Below are 19989 nucleotides of genomic sequence, written 5' to 3'. Positions count from 1 at the left end.
TTGAGAAAATGCAAGATCCAGGGAGCTTTTTGATTCCTTGCACCATTGGAGATGTCACCATTCAGAGAGCTTTATGTGATCTGGGAGCTAGCATCAATCTCATGCCACTTTCAGTGATGGAAAAGCTTCAAATTGAGGAGGTAAAACCCACTCGTATTTCTCTTCAACTTGCTGATATTTCTATTAAATTACCTGTGGGTGTGGTTGAAGATTTATTTGTGAAAGTAGGACCATTTATTTTTCCTACTGATTTTGTTATTTTAGACATGGAAGAGGATGCAAAATCCTCTATTATTCTTGATAGACCCTTTTTAGCTACAGGTAGAGCTCTGATTGATGTGCAAAAGGGTGAAATAACCCTGAGGGTCAATGAAGAACACATGATCCTTAATGTTTTTGAAGCTCTCAAGCACCCTAATGATTCTGAAGGGTGTATGAGAATTGATGCAGTTGAACCACTTGTTCAAGAGGTACTAGAAGCTGAGGTACTTGACGACATCCTGGATCCTATTTCTGAGTATGAATTAATGGAAGTTGATGATTCACCACCCCAGAAGGCTGTAGTTCACACGCCTAAAGCAGAGGAGGAAGCCCCCAAGCTTGAGCTCAAACCTTTACCTCCTTCTCTGAAATATGTGTTCTTGGGTGAAAATGATTCATATCCAGTGATAATTAGCTCTTCTCTGAAGCCTGAAGAGGAAGAGGCACTCATTTCAGTGCTCAGGAGCCATAAAACAGCTCTTGGGTGGACCATTAGTGACTTGAAGGGGATTAGTCCAACCAAGTGCATGCACAAGATCCTCCTTGAAGATGATGCTAAACCAGTTGTGCAACCACAAAGGAGACTCAATCCAACTATGAAAGTGGTAGTCCAAAAAGAGATAATGAAATTATGGGAAGCAGGTATTATTTACCCTATTTCTGACAGTCCTTGGGTAAGTCCTGTGCAGGTAGTTCCCAAGAAAGGAGGGATGACAGTGATCAAGAATGAAGAGAATGAGCTTATTCCTACAAGAACAATCACAGGATGGAGAATGTGTATAGACTACAGGAGGTTCAACACTGCTACCAGGAAGGATCATTTCCCCCTGCCTTTCATTGATCAGATGCTTGAGAGGTTAGCTGGTCATACTTTTTACTATTTTCTAGATGGATATTCTGGATATAATCAAATTGCAGTGGACCCTTAAGATCAAGAGAAGACAACATTCACATGCCCCTTTGGAGTATTTGCCTACAGGAGATTGCCTTTTGGACTTTGCAATGCTCCAGCAACTTTTCAAAGGTGTATGCTTTCAATTTTTTCTGATATGGTTGAAAAGTTCATTGAGGTATTTGTGGATGACTTTTCTGTTTTTGGTAATTCTTTTGAATCCTGCCTTAAGCATTTATCTCTTGTCTTGAAATGGTGTCAAGAATCAAACCTTGTTTTAAATTGAAAAAATGTCATTTTATGGTTACAGAAGGTATTGTTCTTGGACACCGGATTTTAAGTAAGGGGATAGAGGTTGATAGAGCAAAGGTGGAGGTAATTGAAAAATTACCACCACCAACTAATGTTAAGGTAGTCAGGAGTTTCTTAGGTCATGCAGGATTTTAAAGAAGATTTATAAAAGGATTTTCTAAAATTGCTAAACGTTTAAGTAACCTGTTAGTTGTTGATGTTCCTTTTGTCTTTGATTCTGATTATCTGCATGCTTTTGAAATTCTAAAAGCAAACCTTACCTCTGCTCCCATTATAGCCCCTCCTGACTGGGATTTACCATTTGAATTAATGTGTGATGCCAGTGATTTTTCTATAGGAGCTGTTTTAGGACAGAGGCATGGTAAGCTTGTACATGTTATTTATTATGCCAGTTGTGTGTTAAATGATACCCAAAAGAATTACACAACTACAGAAAAGGAATTATTAGCTGTTGTGTATGCTGTTGATAAGTTTAGGTCCTATTTACTTGGTTCTAAGGTTATTGTTTATACTGACCATGCTGCTTTGAAGTACCTTCTAACCAAGCAGGATTCTAAACCAAGATTAATCAGATGGGTGTTGCTCCTTCAGGAGTTTGATATTGAGATAAAAGACAGGAAAGGGTCAGAAAATCAAGTAGCTGACCATCTCTCCAGAATCGAGCCTAAAGCAGGAGTACAACCACCCATGGATGTGACTGAGACGTTTCCAGATGAACAATTGTTCCTCATTCAGCAGGCTCCATGGTTTGCAGACATTGCAAATTATAAGGCCATGAATTTTATTCCAAAGGAGAACAGTAGACAACAAATAAAGAAGCTATTGACTGATGCCAAGTACTACATTTGGGAGGAACCATACCTTTTTAAAAGGTGTTCAGATGGTATCATCCGGAGATGTGTCCCAGATGAAGAAACACAGCAGATTCTTTGGCACTGTCATGGTTCTGATTATGGAGGCCACTTTGGTGGTGAAAGGACAGCTACAAAGGTCCTTCAGAGCGGGTTCTACTGGCCTACTCTCTTCAGAGATTCAAGAGAATTTGTGAAGCACTGTGACAGATGTACAAAAGCCACGAATCTCCCTGCCAACCATGAAATGCCACAGCAGGGGATTCTTGAGGTTGAGTTGTTTGATGTGTGGGGTATTGATTTCATGGGACCTTTCCCACCCTCACATTCAACCAACTATATCCTAGTGGCAGTTGATTATGTGTCCAAGTGGGTGGAAGCTGTGGCTCTACCTACCAATGATGCCAAAGTGGTAATGAGCTTTCTTCAGAGGTATATCTTTAGCTAGTTTGGTGTCCCAAGGACACTCATTAGTGATGGTGGAAGTCACTTCTATAACAGACAGCTGGACTCTCTTCTGCAGAGATATGGAGTCCGTCATAAAGTGGCAATCCCCTATCACCCTCAGACAAGTGGACAGGTTGAAGTTTCCAACAGGGAACTTAAGAGGATTCTAGAGAAGACCGTCAGTGTTTCAAGAAAGGACCGGTCTAGGAAGCTTGATGATGCTCTCTGGGCATACCGGACAGCATACAAGACTTCTGGTGCACGAAATTGTGATCCCTGGTAATGGCTCCAAAAACTTGGTGCTCTAATCTTAATTCATAATTTGTCACAACTTCGATACAACTAACCAGCAAGTGCACTGGGTCGTCCAAGTAATAAAACCTTACGTGAGTAAGGGTCGATCCCACGGAGATTGTTGGTATGAAGCAAGCTATGGTCATCTTGCAAATCTCAGTCAGGCGGATAATAATTGGTTATGGAGTTTTCGAATAACAATAATAAATAAACAGAAAATAAACATAGAAATACTTATGTAAATCATTGGTGAGAATTTCAGATAAGCGTATAGAGATGCTTTCGTTCCTTTGAACCTCTGCTTTCCTGCTGTCTTCATCCAATCATTCCTACTCCTTTCCATGGCAAGCTTTCTGTAAGGCATCACCATTGTCAATGGCTACATCACATCCTCTTTGTGAAAAAGGTCCAAATGCTCTTTCACGGCACGGCTAATCATCTGGAGGTTCTCGATCATACTTGAATAGGATTCACCTTCTTTTTGCGTCTGTCACTATGCCCAGCACTCACGAGTTTGAAGTTTGTCACAGCCATCCCTTCCCAGATCCTACTCGGAATACCACAGACAAGGTTTAGACTTTCCAGATCTCAGGAATGGCCATCCATGGGTTCTAACTTATACCACGAAGATTCTAATATCTCAGACTCGGTCCTCTGTATTAGATATCTAAGAGATATTCATTCTAGCTTGTTTGCATGTAGAACGGAAGTGTTTGTCAGGCACGCGTTCATAAGTGAGAATGATGATGAGCGTCACATAATCATCACATTCATTATGTTCTTGGGTGCGAATGGATATCTTAGAAGCGGAATAAGTTGGATTGAATAGAAAAATAGTAGTACTTTACATTAAATCATGAGGAACAGCAGAGCTCCACACCTTAATCTATGGAGTGCAGAAACTCTACCGTTGTAAATACATAAGTAATGAAGGTTCAGGCATGGCCAATTGGCCAGCCCCCAAACGTGATCAATAGATCAAAAGATAATCCAAAGATCATAAGACTCTCTAAATACAATAGTAAAAAGTTCTATTTATACTAAACTAGCTACTAGGGTTTACAGAAGTAAGTAATTGATGCATAAATCCACTTCTGGGGCCCACTTGGTGTGTGCTTGGGCTGAGCTTGAAGTTTACACGTGCAGAAGCTTCTTTTGGAGTTGAACGCCAAGTTGTAACATGTTTTTGGCGTTCAACTCTGGTTCGTGACGTGTTTCTGGCGTTTAACTCCAGACTGCAGCATAGAACTGGCGTTCAACGCCCTTTTGCGTCATCTAAACTTGAGCAAAGTATAGACTATTATATATTGCGGGAAAGCCCTGGATGTCTACTTTCCAACGCCGTTAAGAGCGCACCATTTGAAGTTCTGTAACTCCAGAAAATCCACTTTGAGTGCAGGGAGGTCAGAATCCAATAGCATCAGCAGTCCTTCTTCAACCTCTGAATCTGATTTTTGCTCATGTCCCTCAATTTCAGCCCGAAAATACCTAAAATCACAGAAAAACACACAAACTCATAGTAAAGTCCATAATTGTGAATTTTATTTAAAAACTAATAAAAACATCCCTAAAAGTAACTAGATCCTACTAAAACATACTAAAAACAATGCCAAAAAGCGTATAAATTATCCGCTCATCACAACCCCAAACTTAAATTGTTGCTTGTCCCCAAGCAACTGAAAATCAAATAGGATAAAAAGAATAGAATATACTATAAATTCCAAACTATCAATGAAATATAGCTCTAATCAGATGAGCGGGACTTGTAGCTTTTTGCCTCTTGAATAGTTTTGGCATCTCACTTTATCCATTGAGGTTCAGAATGATTGGCATCTATAGGAATTCAGAGTTCAGATAGTGTTTATTGATTATCCTAGTTCAGTATGTTGATTCTTGAACACAGCTACTTTATGAGTCTTGGCAGTGGCCCTAAGCACTTTGTTTTCCAGTATTACCACCGGATACATAAATGCCACAGACACATAATTGGGTGAACCTTTTCAGATTGTGACTCAGCTTTGCTAAAGTCCCCAATTAGAGGTGTCCAGGGTTCTTAAGCACACTCTTTTTTTTTTGCTTTGGACCTTGACTTTAACCGCTCAGTCTCAAGTTTTCACTTGACACCTTCACGCCACAAGCACATGGTTAGGGACAGCTTAGTTTAGCCGCTTAAGCCAGGATTTTATTCCTTTAGGCCCTCCTATCCATTGATGCTCAAAGCCTTGGGATCCTTTTTATTATCCTTGCCTTTTGGTTTTAAGGGCTATTGGCTTTTTGCTCTTGCCTTTTGGTTTTAAGAGCTTTTGGCTTTTTCTGCTTGCTTTTTCTTTTTCTATATTTTTTTTGCCATTTTTTTTTCTTCTCTTTTTTTTTCTACAAGCTTTCTGTATTCACTACTTTTTCTTGCTTCAAGAATTAATTTTTATGATTTTTCAGATTATCAAATAACATTTCTCCTTATCATCATTCTTTCAAGATCCAACATATTTAACATTCTTAAACAACAACTTCAAAAGACATATGCACTGTTCAAGCATTCATTCAGAAAACAAAAAGTATTGTCACCACATCAATATAATTAAACTAAGTTCAAGGATAAATTCGAAACTCATGTATTTTTTGTTCTTTTATTTTTAAAACATTTTTTCATTTAAGAGAGGTGATGGATTCATATTCACTACTTTAAGGCATAGACACTTAGACACTAATGATCATGTAATAAAGACACAAACATAGATAAACATTTAGCATAAGAAAACGAAAAACAGAAAATTTAAGAACAAGAAATGAGTCCACCTTAGTGATGGTGACGTTTCCTTCTTGAGGAACCAATGATGTCCTTGAGCTCTTCTATGTCTCTTCCTTGTCTTTGTTGCTCCTCCCTCATAGCTCTTTGATCTTCTCTAATTTCATGGAGGATGATTGAATGCTCTTGATGTTCCACCCTTAGTTGTCCCATGTTGGAACTCAGTTCTCCTAGGGAGGTGTTGATTTTCTCCCAAAAGTTCTGTGGAGGAAAGTGCATCCCTTGAGGCATCATAAGGATTTCTTGGTGATGAGCTTCTTCATGTGTCTCTTGAGATCCATGAATAGGCTCTCTTGTTTGCTCCATCCTTTTCTTAGTGATGGACTTGTCCTCATCAATGAGGATATCTCCCTCTATGTCAATCCCAGCCGAATTGTATAGATGGCAAATAAGGTGAGGAAAAGCTAATCTTGCCATAGTGGAGGACTTGTCAGCCACCTTGTAGAGTTCTTGAGGTATAATCTCATAAGCTTTTGTCTTCCCTTTCCCTTTTCTAGAGGATTCTCCGGTCTTAGGTGCCATCAATGGTAATGGAAAAACAAAAATCTTTATGCTTTTACCACACCAAACTTAGAATATTGCTCGCCCTCGAGCAAGAAAAGAAAGAAAAGAAGAAGAAGAAGAAGAAATGGAAGAGGGGGAGAGGGGGTTGTGTTTCGGCCAAGAAGGGGATGAGAGGGTTTTGTTGTGGGAAAATGAAGAAGAATGGAGGGGTTTATATAGTGGAGGGAGATGGGTTAGGTTCGGCCATTTAGGGTGGGCTTGGGTGGAAAAGTGATTTTGAATTTTGAAGGTAGGTGGGGTTTATGAGGTAGGTTTATGGGGAAGAGTAGATGGATGTGAGTGGTGAAGGGGTAGTAGGGAAGAGAGCTTGAGGTGATAGGTGAAGGGTTTTGGGGAAGGGTGTTTATTGCGAAGAGGGGATGAATGAGAAGAGGGAAGAATATGAGTGGAGGTAGGTGGGGATCCTGTGGGGTCCACAGATGCTGAGATGATCCTGTGGGGTCCACAGATCCTGAGGTATCAAGGAATTGCATCCCTGCACCAATTAGGCATGTAAAATGCCTTTGCATGCAATTCTGACGTTTAAACGCCGAATTGGTGCTTGTTTTGGGCGTTCAGTGCCCAGATGCAGCATGTTTCTGGCATTGAACGCCAGTTCTATGCTTGTTTCTGGCGTTCAGCGCCAGCTTTTCTCAGTGTGCATTCCAGACGCCAGGATGCTGCTTGTTTTGGGCGTTCAACGCCAGATCCATGGTCTGTTCTGGCGTTGAACGCCAGCCAGATGCTGCTTACTGGCGTTTAAACGCCAGTAAGCCCTTCCTCCAGGGTGTGATATTTCTTCTGCTACTTTTGATTCTGTTTTTTGATTTTTCTATTTATTTTGTGACTCCACATGATCATGAACCTAATAAAAAATGAAAGAACAATAAAAATAAAAATAAAATTAGATAAATAAAAATTGGGTTGCCTCCCAACAAGCGCTTCTTTAATGTTAATAGCTTGACAGTGGGCTCTCATTGAGCCACACAGGTGATCAGGTCAATTTTATAGACTTTCCAACACCAAACTTAGAGTTTGGATATGGGAGTTCAACACCAAACTTAGAGTTTGGCTGAGGCCTCCCAACACCAAACTTAGAGTTTGACTGTGGGGGCTTTAGTTGACTCTGTACTGAGAGAAGCTTTTCATGCTTCCTCTCCATTGTTACAGAAGGAGATTCTTGAGTTTTAAACACAAGGTTGTCCTCATTCAGTTGAAGGATCAATTCTCCTCTGTCTACATCAATCACAGCTCTTGTTGTGGCTAGGAAGGGTCTTCCAAGGATGATGGATTCATCCTCTTCCTTCCCAGTGTCTAGGATTATGAAATCAGCAGGGATGTAAAGGCCTTCAACCTTTACTAACACGTCCTCTACGTGACCATAAGCCTCTTTTCTTGAATTGTCTGCCATCTCTAATGAGATTCTAATAGCTTGCACCTCAAAGATTCCCAGTTTCTCCATTACAGAGAGTGGCATGAGGTTTATTCCTGACCCAAGGTCATATAGAGCCTTCTCAAAGGTCATGGTGCCTATGGTACAAGGTATTAGGAACTTTCCAGGATCCAGTTTCTTCTGAGGCAATCTCAGTTGATCCAATGTATTTAGTTCATTGGTGAACAGGGGAGGTTCATCTCCCCAAGTCTTTTTACCAAATAAATTGGCATTCAGCTTCATGATTGCACCAAGGAACTTGGCAGCTTGCTCTTTAGTAACATCCTCATTCTCTTCAGAAGAGGAATACTCATCAGAGCTCATAAAAGGCGTAAGGAGGTTTAATGGAATCTCTATGGTCTCTAGATGAGCCTCAGAGTCCTTTGGTTCCTCAGAGGGAAACTCCTTATTGATCTCTGGACGTCCTAGGAGGTCTTCCTCCTTGGGATTCACGTCCTCCCCTTCTTCCTTGGATTTGGCCATGATTGTTATATCAATGGCCTTGCACTCTCTCTTTAGATTCTCTTCTGTATTGCTTGGGAGAGTACTAGGAGGAGTTTCAGTGATCTTCTTACTCAGCTGGCCCACTTGTGCTTCCAAATTTCTAATGGAAGACCTTGTTTCATTCATGAAACTCAGAGTGGCCTTAGATAAATCAGAGACTAAATTTGCTAAGCTAGATGGATTCTGCTCAGAATTCTCTGTCTGTTGCTGAGTGCATGATGGGAAAGGTTTACTATTGTTAAACCTATTTCTTCCACCATTATTAAAGCCTTGTTGAGGCTTTTGTTGATCCTTCCATGAGAGATTTGGGTGATTTCTCCATGAGGGATTATAGGTGTTTCCATAAGGTTCACCCATATAATTTACCTCTGCAATTGCAGGGTTCTCAGGATCATAAGCTTCTTCTTCAGAAGATGCCTCTTGAGTACTGTTGGATGCAGCTTGCATTCCATTCAGACTCTGAGAAATCATATTGACTTGCTGAGTCAATATTTTATTCTGAGCCAATATGGCATTCAGAGTATCAATTTCAATAACTCCCTTCTTCTGAGGCGTCCCATTACTCACAGGATTCCTCTCAGAAGTGTACATAAACTGGTTATTAGCAACCATGTCAATGAGTTCTTGAGCTTCTGCAGGTGTTTTCTTTAGGTGAATGGATCCACCTGCAGAAGTATCCAATGACATCTTAGCTAATTCAGACAGACCATCATAGAATATATCCAGGATAGTCCATTCTGAAAGCATGTCAGAAGGACACTTTTTGGTCAGTTGCTTGTATCTCTCCCAAGCTTCATAGAGGGATTCACCTTCTTTCTGTCTGAAGGTTTGAACATCCACTCTAAGCTTACTCAGCTTTTGAGGAGGAACAAACTTGGCTAAGAAAGCTGTGACCAGCTTATCCCAAGAGTTCAGGCTGTCTTTAGGTTGAGAATCCAACCATATTCTAGCTCTGTCTCTCAAAGAAAAAGGGAAAAGCATGAGCCTGTAGACTTCAGGATCTACTCCATTAGTCTTAACAGTATCACAGATCTGCAAGAATTCAGTTAAGAACTGAAAGGGATCTTCAGATGGAAGTCCATGAAACTTGCAGTTTTGTTGCATCAGAGAAACTAATTGAGGTTTAAGCTCAAAATTGTTTGCTCCAATGGTAGGGATGGAGATGCTTCTTCCATGTGAATTGGAATTTGGTGCAGTAAAGTCACCAAGCATCTTTCTTGCATTATTATTATTATTTTTGGCTGCCATATCCTCTTCTTGTTCGAAAATTTCTGTAAGGTTGTCTCTGGATTGTTGTAATTTAGCTTCTCTTAGTTTTTTTTCAGAGTCCTTTCAGGTTCAGGGTCTGCTTCAACAAGAATGTTCTTGTCCTTGCTCCTGCTCATATGAAAAAGAAGGGAACAACAAATAATAATAGGGATCCTTTTTACCACAGTATAGAGGTTCCCTTGTTGTTAGTAGAAGAAGAAAGGGAGTAAGAGTGAAGAAGAATGGATAATCCAAACACAAGGGTGAGGATAGGAGCAATGATTTGAGATGAAGAAAAGTGTTAGTAAATAAATAAATAAATAGAAGAAGATTAGAGAGAGAAGTTTTCGAAAATAATTTTTGAAAAAGAGTTAGTGATTTTCAAAAATTAAAGGGGGAATAAAATTAAAATCAAAATTTGAAACAATTAGTTAATTAAAAGTATTTTGAAAAATGAGGGAGATAATTTTCGAAAATTAGAGAGGGAAAATTATTTAGGTGATTTTGAAAAAGATAAGAAACAAACAAAAAATCAATTAGTTAGTTGAGAAAAGATTTGAAAATCAATTTTGAAAAGATAAGAAGATAATAAGTTAGAAAAGATATTTTAAAATCAAATTTTTGAAAAAAATATGATTTAAAAAGATATGATAGAAAGATATGATTAAAATTAGTTTTGAAAAAGATTTGATTTTAAAAATCAAAATTAATGACTTGACTCACAAGTAATCACAAGATATGATTCTAAAACTTAAAGATTGAACCTTTCTTACTAGACAAGTAACAAACTTGAAATTTTTGAATCAAAACATTAATTTTTGATGATATTTTCGAAAATTATGAGATAAAATTGAGAAAAAGATTTTTGAAAAATATTTTTAAAATTTTTGAAAATAAATAAGAAAAATGAAAAAGATTTGATTTTTGAAAAAGATTTTGAAAAAGATAAGGTTTTCAAATTGAAAATTTGATTTGACTCATAAGAAACAACTAGATTTTAAAAATTTTTGAAAAAGTCAATCCAAATTTTCGAAATTTATGAGTGAAAAAAGGAAAGATATTTTTTTGATTTTTGAATTTTTAATGATGAAAGAGAAAAACATGAAAAAGACTCATAACATAAAAATTATGAATCAAAACACATAATGCATGCAAGAACACTATGAATGTCAAGATGAACACCAAGAACACTTTGAAGATCAAGATGAACATCAAGACTTATTTTTGAAAAATTTTCAGGAAAAGAAAACATGCAAGACACCAAACTTAGAAATTTTTCATGTATAGACACTATGAATGCAAGAATGCATATGAAAAACAAGAAAAGAAACAAAACAAGAAAATATGAAGATCAAACAAGAAGACTGGCCAAGAACAACTTGAAGATCATGAAGAACACTATGAATGCATGAATTTTCGAAAAATGCATAAATTTTTTTTTAGAAAAAATGCAATTGACACCAAACTTAAGAATTGACTCAAGACTTAAACAAGAAACACAAAAATATTTTTGATTTTATGATTTTATGAATTTTTTGTATTTTCTTTTAATTTTTTTCGAAAAACATATAGGAAAAAGAAAATAAGAAATTCAAAATTTTTAATAAGAATCCCAGAAATCTTTCAATGTTGGACTAAAGCTCCCATCCAAGGGTTGGGCATGGCTTAATAGCCAGCCAGCTTTAGGATATAAATCAGGCATGCAACAGCTGATATTCCAATTAACTTGCCTCTATGCTGATGGTTGGAAGCCACAGTCCAAAAGAATTAGACATGGCTTTACATCCAGCCAGGCTTCAACATGCTTCATGAAACACTAGAATTCATTCTTAAAAATTTAGAATAATTTTCGAAAATAGATGAGAAAAATTTTTTTTTGAAAGATTTTTGAAGAAATTTTTTTTGAAAATAAAACAAAAAAGAAAATTACCTAATCTGAGCAACAAGATGAACCGTCAGTTGTCCAAACTCGAACAATCCCCGGCAACGGTGCCAAAAACTTGGTGTTGTTGCCAGATCAAACTTGGCACTGGTGTTACCGGAAATAAATGCGAAATAAATCCCCGGCAACGGCGCCAAAAACTTGGTGCACGAAATTGTGATCCCTGGTAATGGCTCCAAAAACTTGGTGCTCTAATCTTAATTCATAATTTGTCACAACTTCGATACAACTAACCAGCAAGTGCACTAGGTCGTCCAAGTAATAAAACCTTACGTGAGTAAGGGTCGATCCCACGGAGATTGTTGGTATGAAGCAAGCTATGGTCATCTTGCAAATCTCAGTCAGGCGGATATCAATTGGTTATGGAGTTTTCGAATAACGAATAGAGTACTTTGGTACTTTGCATTAAATCATGAGGAACAGCAGAGCTCCACACCTTAATCTATGGAGTGCAGAAACTCTACCGTTGTAAATACATAAGTAATGAAGGTTCAGGCATGGCTGAATGACCAGCCCCCAAACGTGATCAATAGATCAAAAGATAATCCAAAGATCATAAGACTCTCTAAATACAATAGTAAAAAGTTCTATTTATACTAAACTAGCTACTAGGGTTTACAGAAGTAAGTAATTGATGCATAAATCCACTTCCGGGGCCCACTTGGTGTGTGCTTGGGCTGAGCTTGAAGTTTACACGTGCAGAAGCTTCTTTTGGAGTTGAACGCCAAGTTGTAACATGTTTTTGGCGTTCAACTCTGGTTCGTGACGTGTTTCTGGCGTTTAACTCCAGACTGCAGCGTAGAACTGGCCTTCAACTCCTTTTTGCGTCGTCTAAACTTGAGCAAAGTATGGACTATTATATATTGCTGGAAAGTCCTGGATGTCTACTTTCCAACGCCATTGAGAGCGTGCCATTTGGAGTTTTGTAGCTCCAGAAAATTCACTTTGAGTGTAGAGAGGTCAGAATCCAACAGCATCAGTAGTCCTTCTTCAACCTCTGAATCTGATTTTTGCTCAAGTCCCTCAATTTCAGTCAGAAAATACCTGAAATCACAGAAAAACACACAAATTGATAGTAAAGTCCAGAAATGTGAATTTAACATAAATAATAATAAAAACATCCCTAAAAGTAACTAGATCCTACTAAAACATACTAAAAATAATGCCAAAAAGTGTATAAATTATCCGCTCATCAACTTCCATTGGCATGTCCCTGATGAGAAGACTTTTTGACGGTTTAGAATTCACAATAAGTCTCGTTGTAATATAGTTTCTAAACCAACATCAATCCTTTTATACAAAAATTTGTTTGTCACAAGTACAATCCCCTAAATTTATAAACCGAAGTATTGACCCTCGGGTCGTTCTCCCTAGGAATTGAAATAAAGTGTCTTGTTATTGGTTATAAAGCATGTTTTGGGGTTTTTGATAAGAAACATGAAAAGTAAATGGAAATAGAATTCAAATAACAAAAGGTCTTGGCAAGGTTTAGTCGTCAAGGATCTCTATCCCTATCACTAACCACAACATGAGAATTGGCAAGGATCAACCCCATTAAGTCATCCTCTAACTAATAAAGGAAAGTCAAACAAGCTATGTCAATCCAAGTCCATAAGTCCTAGTTCTCCACCAATTCAATTAGTGAGATCTAGAGTTAATGGCTCCCAATCGTCAATCACTTGGACATTAGTAACTCAAGAGTTCCTAAGTTACCTTCCCAAGCCAAGAGCACTAAAATCTACTCTAACATCTTCTCAAGCATTTTGACAAACACTTGGAAGGTATGAAGGAAATCATGGTAAATCTACAACAAGAATGAAATCTAACAACAATTATGGCAAGGAATTAACAACAACAAGCAAAAGAAACACAATTATTATGAATTACCTCAACTTGAATTGAAAGCAAAGAGAAGGAACAAGAGTAGATCTACAACAAAGTAAGCAATTACAAGAGTGAAATACAAAATTAGAGAGAGGAAGAGTAGAGGAACAAGAAATTGTAAAGGAAAAGTGAATCAAAGCATGAATTAAATCTAGATCTAAGAAGAGATTAACCTAAACCTAAACCTAATCCTAATCCTAGAGAGAAGTGAGAGCTTCTCTCTCTAAAACTAAACTAAACTAATCGTAATGAGTATGAATGAGTAAGAGATGTCAATCCCCTTCAATCCTTGATCTTTTAAAGCATTTTGGGCGCCAAAATTGGTTGCAACTGGGCCCCACAGCTTCGCAGAAATCGTTGGGCACGTTTTCCATTTAAAAATCACGTCCACCCACCAACGCGTACGCGTACAGTGCGCGTGCGCGTCCCTTGCCTTTTTCGCAATCCACGCGTGCGCGTACAGTGCGTGTGCGCGTGGATGATGTTTCTCAAATCTTTGGCTTTTTCATGATTTCTCCACTTTGCATGCTTTCCTCTTCACTCCTTTGATCCATTCCTAGCCCTTTTCAACCTGAAATCACTTAACAAAATAAATCAAAGCATCTAGTGGAATCGAAGGTGAATTAAATTTGGCTAATTAAAGACCTAGAAAGCATGTTTTCTCACTTAAGCACAAATTAGGAGACAATCATGAAACCATGTTTTTTCATTGAATAAATGTGGGTAAAAGGTCATAAAATCTCCTAAATTAGGCACAAGATAAACCCTACAAATGGGATTTATCAGTCCCTGATGAGAGGAACTTTTGCGTGGTCTAGAAATTTACGGATAAATCCTCGTTGCAAGTATAGTTTCTAAACCTTCAAAAGTCCTTTCATACAAATGTGTTGGGTGTCACAAGTAACAAACCCCTTTAAAAATTGTTAACCGAGTATTCAAACCTCGGGTCGTCTTCTCAAGGAACTGCGAGGAAGTATGTTCTTATTATTGGCTATAAAGGTTATAATCGGGGTTTAGAAGATGAGAGGTAAGTAAATTGAATGACAAGTAAAGTAAATGGCAGTTAAAATAAATAAATACTATAAAGCAAACTTTTGGGGATCATATGGTGGCGAATGGTGAAGAGAAGCTTGTGAGTGTGGTGGTTCGAGGTTATGTTGAAAGGATGGTTTATATGCACGGGGTGGGGCTTGTTGGTAGTTACAAGGTTGTCCACCATATCTATCAGCTGGGTATGCATTGTAGAATGGTCTTTGTCCAGGATATCTCGGAGGGTGTTGCTGCCAGAAGGGTTGATTAGATCCTCTTGGTTTCATCCATCCTTGATTGGTCTGACCTTGATGCATATTCTTGCTGTAATTTCTATTTCCTTTAACAATATTAGAACCAAACTCAAAGCGAGAAGGGTGAGAGTGCATAGTAGCAAATAAAGATAAAAAGGAAAAATAAAAATAAATAAACAAGCAAAAGAAAAATATTTACAATAACCAATAATAAGGCACACGTTAGCAGTTCCCCGGCAACGGCGCCATTTTGATGAGAGGAACTTTTGCGTGGTCTAGAAATTTTCGGATAAATCCTCGTTGCAAGTATAGTTTCTAAACCTTCAAAAGTCCTTTCATACAAACGTGTTGGGTGTCACAAGTAACAAACCCCTTTAAAAATTGTTAACCGAGTATTCAAACCTCGAGTCGTCTTCTCAAGGAACTGCGAGGAAGTATGTTCTTATTATTGGCTATAAAGGTTATAATCGGGGTTTAGAAGATGAGAGGTAAGTAAATTGAATGACAAGTAAAGTAAATGGCAGTTAAAATAAATAAATACTATAAAGCAAACTTTTGGTAAGGTAAGAGAAGTTGGGGGTCCAACGTAGTTATCTCTCTCAACTATAATGAAAGTTGAATCTAGACTCCACTTGGTCAACCTTTACTAGGGCAAAGGAAAGTCAAGGGGCTAATTAAATTGACCTTTGAATCCTATTTATTTCCTGAGAAAAGGTTGGGATTACTTAAGTTCAGCTCAATTAGCAAGATAATAATTATCAATTATGTTGAGTTTAATAACTGTTGAGTTACTGAATTCTTAACCAGGACCAAAAGGGGAAAAAGTAAAATTGCTGGAATAATAAAAATATCCTCAGATGGGAAGTAATGGTAACTTAATCAAAGAGAACAATCATAAACTGAAAATACCTCAATTATCATTAATTCAAATAACAGTCTGTAACATGGAAGAATTCTTAGATCCTATTATAAGGGTAAATAGCCAACTCAGATACTGAAATAAATAAATAAAGTGAAAGGGAAGTTTAAAACAAGGAAATATAAAACCTGGATTGAGAGTCACTCTTAAACAAGAAGAAATCCTAAATCCTAAGACAGAGAGAGAGAAGATCTCCCTCCCAACTAAATCTAAATCATTGGAAAATAAAATATGCGAGCTCCCTTGAATGGATGCATTCCCACACTTTATAACCTCTGGTCTATGCTGTTTGTACTTTATGAATGGCGTATTCTGTAATTTCTGATGTGTGGCCTCTGTCACGCGTCCGCGTGGGTCACGCGGTCGCGTCATTTGGAGCTTTTCCTTGCCACGCGGTCGCGTCAGTCATGCGACCGCGTCATGTGCGTTCTGCTTAAGGCGCGCAGTCGCGTTAGTCATGCGGCCGCGTCGCTGCTGATTCATGCTTGGCACGCGATCGCGTCATCCATGCGATCGCGTGGATACCAGTTTCCTTAAAGCTCTGTTTTGCCTTCTCCTTCCTATTTTGTATGTTTCCTTTTCCAACCTTTAAGTCATTCTGCCTTAGAAAATCTGAAACTACTCAACACACTAATCACGGCATCGAATGGAAATAAAGGTAATTAAAATAATTAATTTTTAAAGCTTAGGAAACATGTTTTTCACAATATGACATCATAAGGAAGGGAAAGTAAAACCATGCAATTAATGTGAATAAGCAAGTGAAGGATTGTATAAATCACTCAAATTAAGCACAAAAGAACTCATGAAGTATGGGTTTATCAACCTCCCCACACTTAAACACTAGCATGTCCTGATGCTAAATCCAAGGTAAATAATTAAGGTTAAAGTGATGGAATGTCATGCAATGCAACCTAATTTAAATGCAACTACCTAAATGAATGATGCATCATGCAACTCTAACTTATTCACTCATATATAAAGCTTACATGTAGTCAAGTTAATTCACATTCTCAAGGAGTCATGTATATATATATATCCAACCCTTAAATAATAAAGCATTTTAGCAAATGAGATGGGAAAGAAAACATTGTACAAACTTGCAAAACAATTAGTAAATTTAAGTATAGATATATGTTGATGAGTTATTGAACCCTCACTGGATTTTGTGTTTACTCTCTAGTCACTCAGTGTTTATTGGGTTTATTCACTCTATTTTTCTTTTTATTCTTAATTTCTATAGCCTTGTTCTTCATCTAACCAATCAACAATTATAGAATATAGTCATACCAAAAAGTCATGAGGTCTTTAATTGAGGTTGTAATGGGGCCAAGGTAAAGGTAAAGATTTATGTATAGGGTTAAGTGAGCTAATAAGTGAATCCTTAATTAGACTAAGATCTCACCTAACATACATTTTTAGTAAAACAAAATCTCTTTACCTATTCTCCCATATTATCCCACTTATTGTTACATGCTCATGTTTCACTTTTTATTTTTATCCCATGTGCATTATTTTTATTTTGCATTGGGGAATTTCTTTTGTATCCCCTTTTATTTAGATGCTGAAAAATAACTTTCTTTTTTTTTTAATGCACATGGTAATTGAATCACTTAGATTTTCTCATGAGCATGCTTCCCAATTTTATTTTATTCCTTTTAACTTTTCTACCTTTTGTTTCTATCATCCATGTTCCCAAAAGGTTTCCCACATTTAACTCTATTCATAATTTTCTATCTTAAGCTAACCAAGGATTCACTTGGGATTTTCTTTTGTTTTTCTGCTTAAGGCTAGTAATTTGGCTAAATAGAATAAAGGGGTTTTAAAAGGCTCAAGGGGGCTAACAAGGGTGATGTAAAAGGTAGGCTAATTTGGGGTAAGTGAGCTGAAATCAATTGATGGCCTCAATCATTCTCTTGGTATGTATCTATTCTATATTCTATAATTGGACATATAGATTAAAGCAAAGGAAAGAATATCAAAATAAAAAGAAATGAAACACACAGAAATGAAATTATGGTTTGAATGCAACCATACAATTAAGCTCAAGACTCACAGGCTGTGTGTTCTCTAACTCAAGCATCATATATCATTTATATATTGTATGCAGGTTTAGTTAAAAATTCCCATTATTCTCATAAAAAATTTATTTAGGGTAGCTTTTAAAGTTTTAATGTTCCTCCTTGATGAAATGTTTTCAGCTTAACTACATCATGTAATGCTATATATAAGGTTTGTGAATTTAAATCTGTTATGTTCAATTTCCTAGTTTACTTCCCTTTTTATATTTTTCAATTTAAACTATACTATCTTATGCTAAAAAAAGGGTAAACTATACTAATTAATCCACTAATAAATCAGAATTGCAAACTAAACTAAATAACTAAAATAAACTAAATGGATAAAATATGAACTAAGAATGCAAAATGCAGAAAATAGAGTAAAACTACATAAAAGCAATGTATAAGTACTTAGAAAATAACAGTAAAAAGAAAAATACAAAAAAAAATCCAAAATAAAAGAAAAAGTATGTAGTGGTTCACCAAAATAAACGCCAGAGATGGCGACCTCCCCACACTTAAAAGGAAGCATCGTCCCCGATGCTCAATCAAGCCAGGTGTGAAGGAGTGTCATCACTGGGAGGGATGGTAGCTGGAGTCTCAGTGGTGGTAGGCTGGGAGTCTGGCTGCTGTGGAGGAGGTGCTGACTGGATCGGAATCTCAAGATCCGCAGCCTCAATCTGATGTGGGACAGCTGCCTGTGGTGCAGTTGGCGCTGCCTCTCCCTGGGGATGGGTCTCTGCCTCGGGCGCATCTGCCTCCTCCTCAGATGCCTCGGACGGTGTGTCGGGCTCGGAGGGGATGTCACCGGATCGTATCATCAGCTTTAGGTGCTCATAGCGTCACTTGTTGCGACGCTCCATCTGGTCAAGTCGTCGGAACAAGCGGTGCACCAGATGATAGATGGGCTCTGTGACAGGTGGAGGTGCAGTGGTGGTAGCAGGGGTAGGTGGTGCAGCAGTGGAGGAAGAGGGTCCAGCAGACGGTGGAGCTGTCTCATCAGTAGTAGTGAATGGTGGTGGTCTGTGGCCCAAGGCTAAGAAGTTCCGGCTGTGCGGAATGATCTTTTTGCAATCCGCCGCTGGTGGTCTCTCATCGGCATCCTCCCATGGCACGTCAGCTCGATGGCCAAGCTGTGTAACTAGATACAGAAAATGGAGGGTGCCTCGGACGTGGACCCTGGCCATATAGTGCCGAATGAAACGTGGCAGATAAAGGTCCTTACCCTCCAGCACACACCAAAGGAGGGTGATCATAGCAGTCGGGATCTCCGTCTCGTGAGTACTCGGCATCACATAATTACTCAAGATCTGATGCCATAACCGAGCCTCATCATTTAAGTACGCTCTCTTGATCCCTCTAGGCATGGTAGTGTCCTGTCCCATCTCCCAAGGAACTGTCGGGTCGAGAGCTATCCGTGCCTTTACGGCATCCCAATCAAACTGCATCTGACGTATGTCCTCCTCAGCCTTTGAATAACCATCAGGCTGATCGGACTTGGCTGGGAGCCGGAGAATGTCCTCTAAGGCCTCCTCAGTGACCAGAATTTGTTTTCCTCTTAGGTTCACAGCATCTAGGGTGGTGAGGTAGTAGTTACAGTAGAATTTCCAGACCCAAGATGCATTGACCTCTGTCAGTGTTCTCTCCAGAAAGAACCAACCCTTTTGCTTGATTTGCTCAGTGGTGTACTGCTGGAGTGCTTCTGGAATCTTCAGAATTTGTTCCAGGTATAGATTTCTGGAATTTGCAAAAGCCGGGTACTTCAGCTCACAGTACCAGTTTGCAAATTTTATATGGTCATTCGCAGGGAGCAGCTGGTCAGCTTTTTCCTGCTGTGTGAAGTTCTTCTCCCACCATGAAGAATCATGCATTAGAGCAATGATGGACTGGGAGGAATATCCTCGCTTGCGCTTGCTAGTAGCCTTGCCTTTTCCTTTCCTTTGTGAGGCAGACATCCTGAAAAACAGAAAACCAGGATATGGATAAAAATAGTAAAGCAAATAGGCAATTAAACAAAGGAAGCTCAAAGCGGCAAAGGAGAAGTAAAATAAGGAAAATGAGTAAATGAAATATGATTGAATTTATGTTAAATGGAAAAATAATCAATATGCCATGGTTAGAAAGTTAGAGGAAAGCGAAAATAATCAGAAAAGAGATCAAAAGGGTTAGTATGGTTAGAATTTGAAAAAGAAATTAGTAAATTAAAATTAGTGACTTAGTAAAGTGCGGGTTAAAGTAAGTGGCATAGAAAATTCCATATAACAAGGATTCACTGGTAAGAATAGAAGTACTCATAATCGAACAAGGAAAA

This window comes from Arachis ipaensis, chromosome B05 (genome assembly GCF_000816755.2).
Source record: "Arachis ipaensis cultivar K30076 chromosome B05, Araip1.1, whole genome shotgun sequence".
Classification (NCBI taxonomy): Eukaryota; Viridiplantae; Streptophyta; class Magnoliopsida; order Fabales; family Fabaceae; genus Arachis; species Arachis ipaensis.
This window is presented reverse-complemented; position numbering follows the sequence as displayed.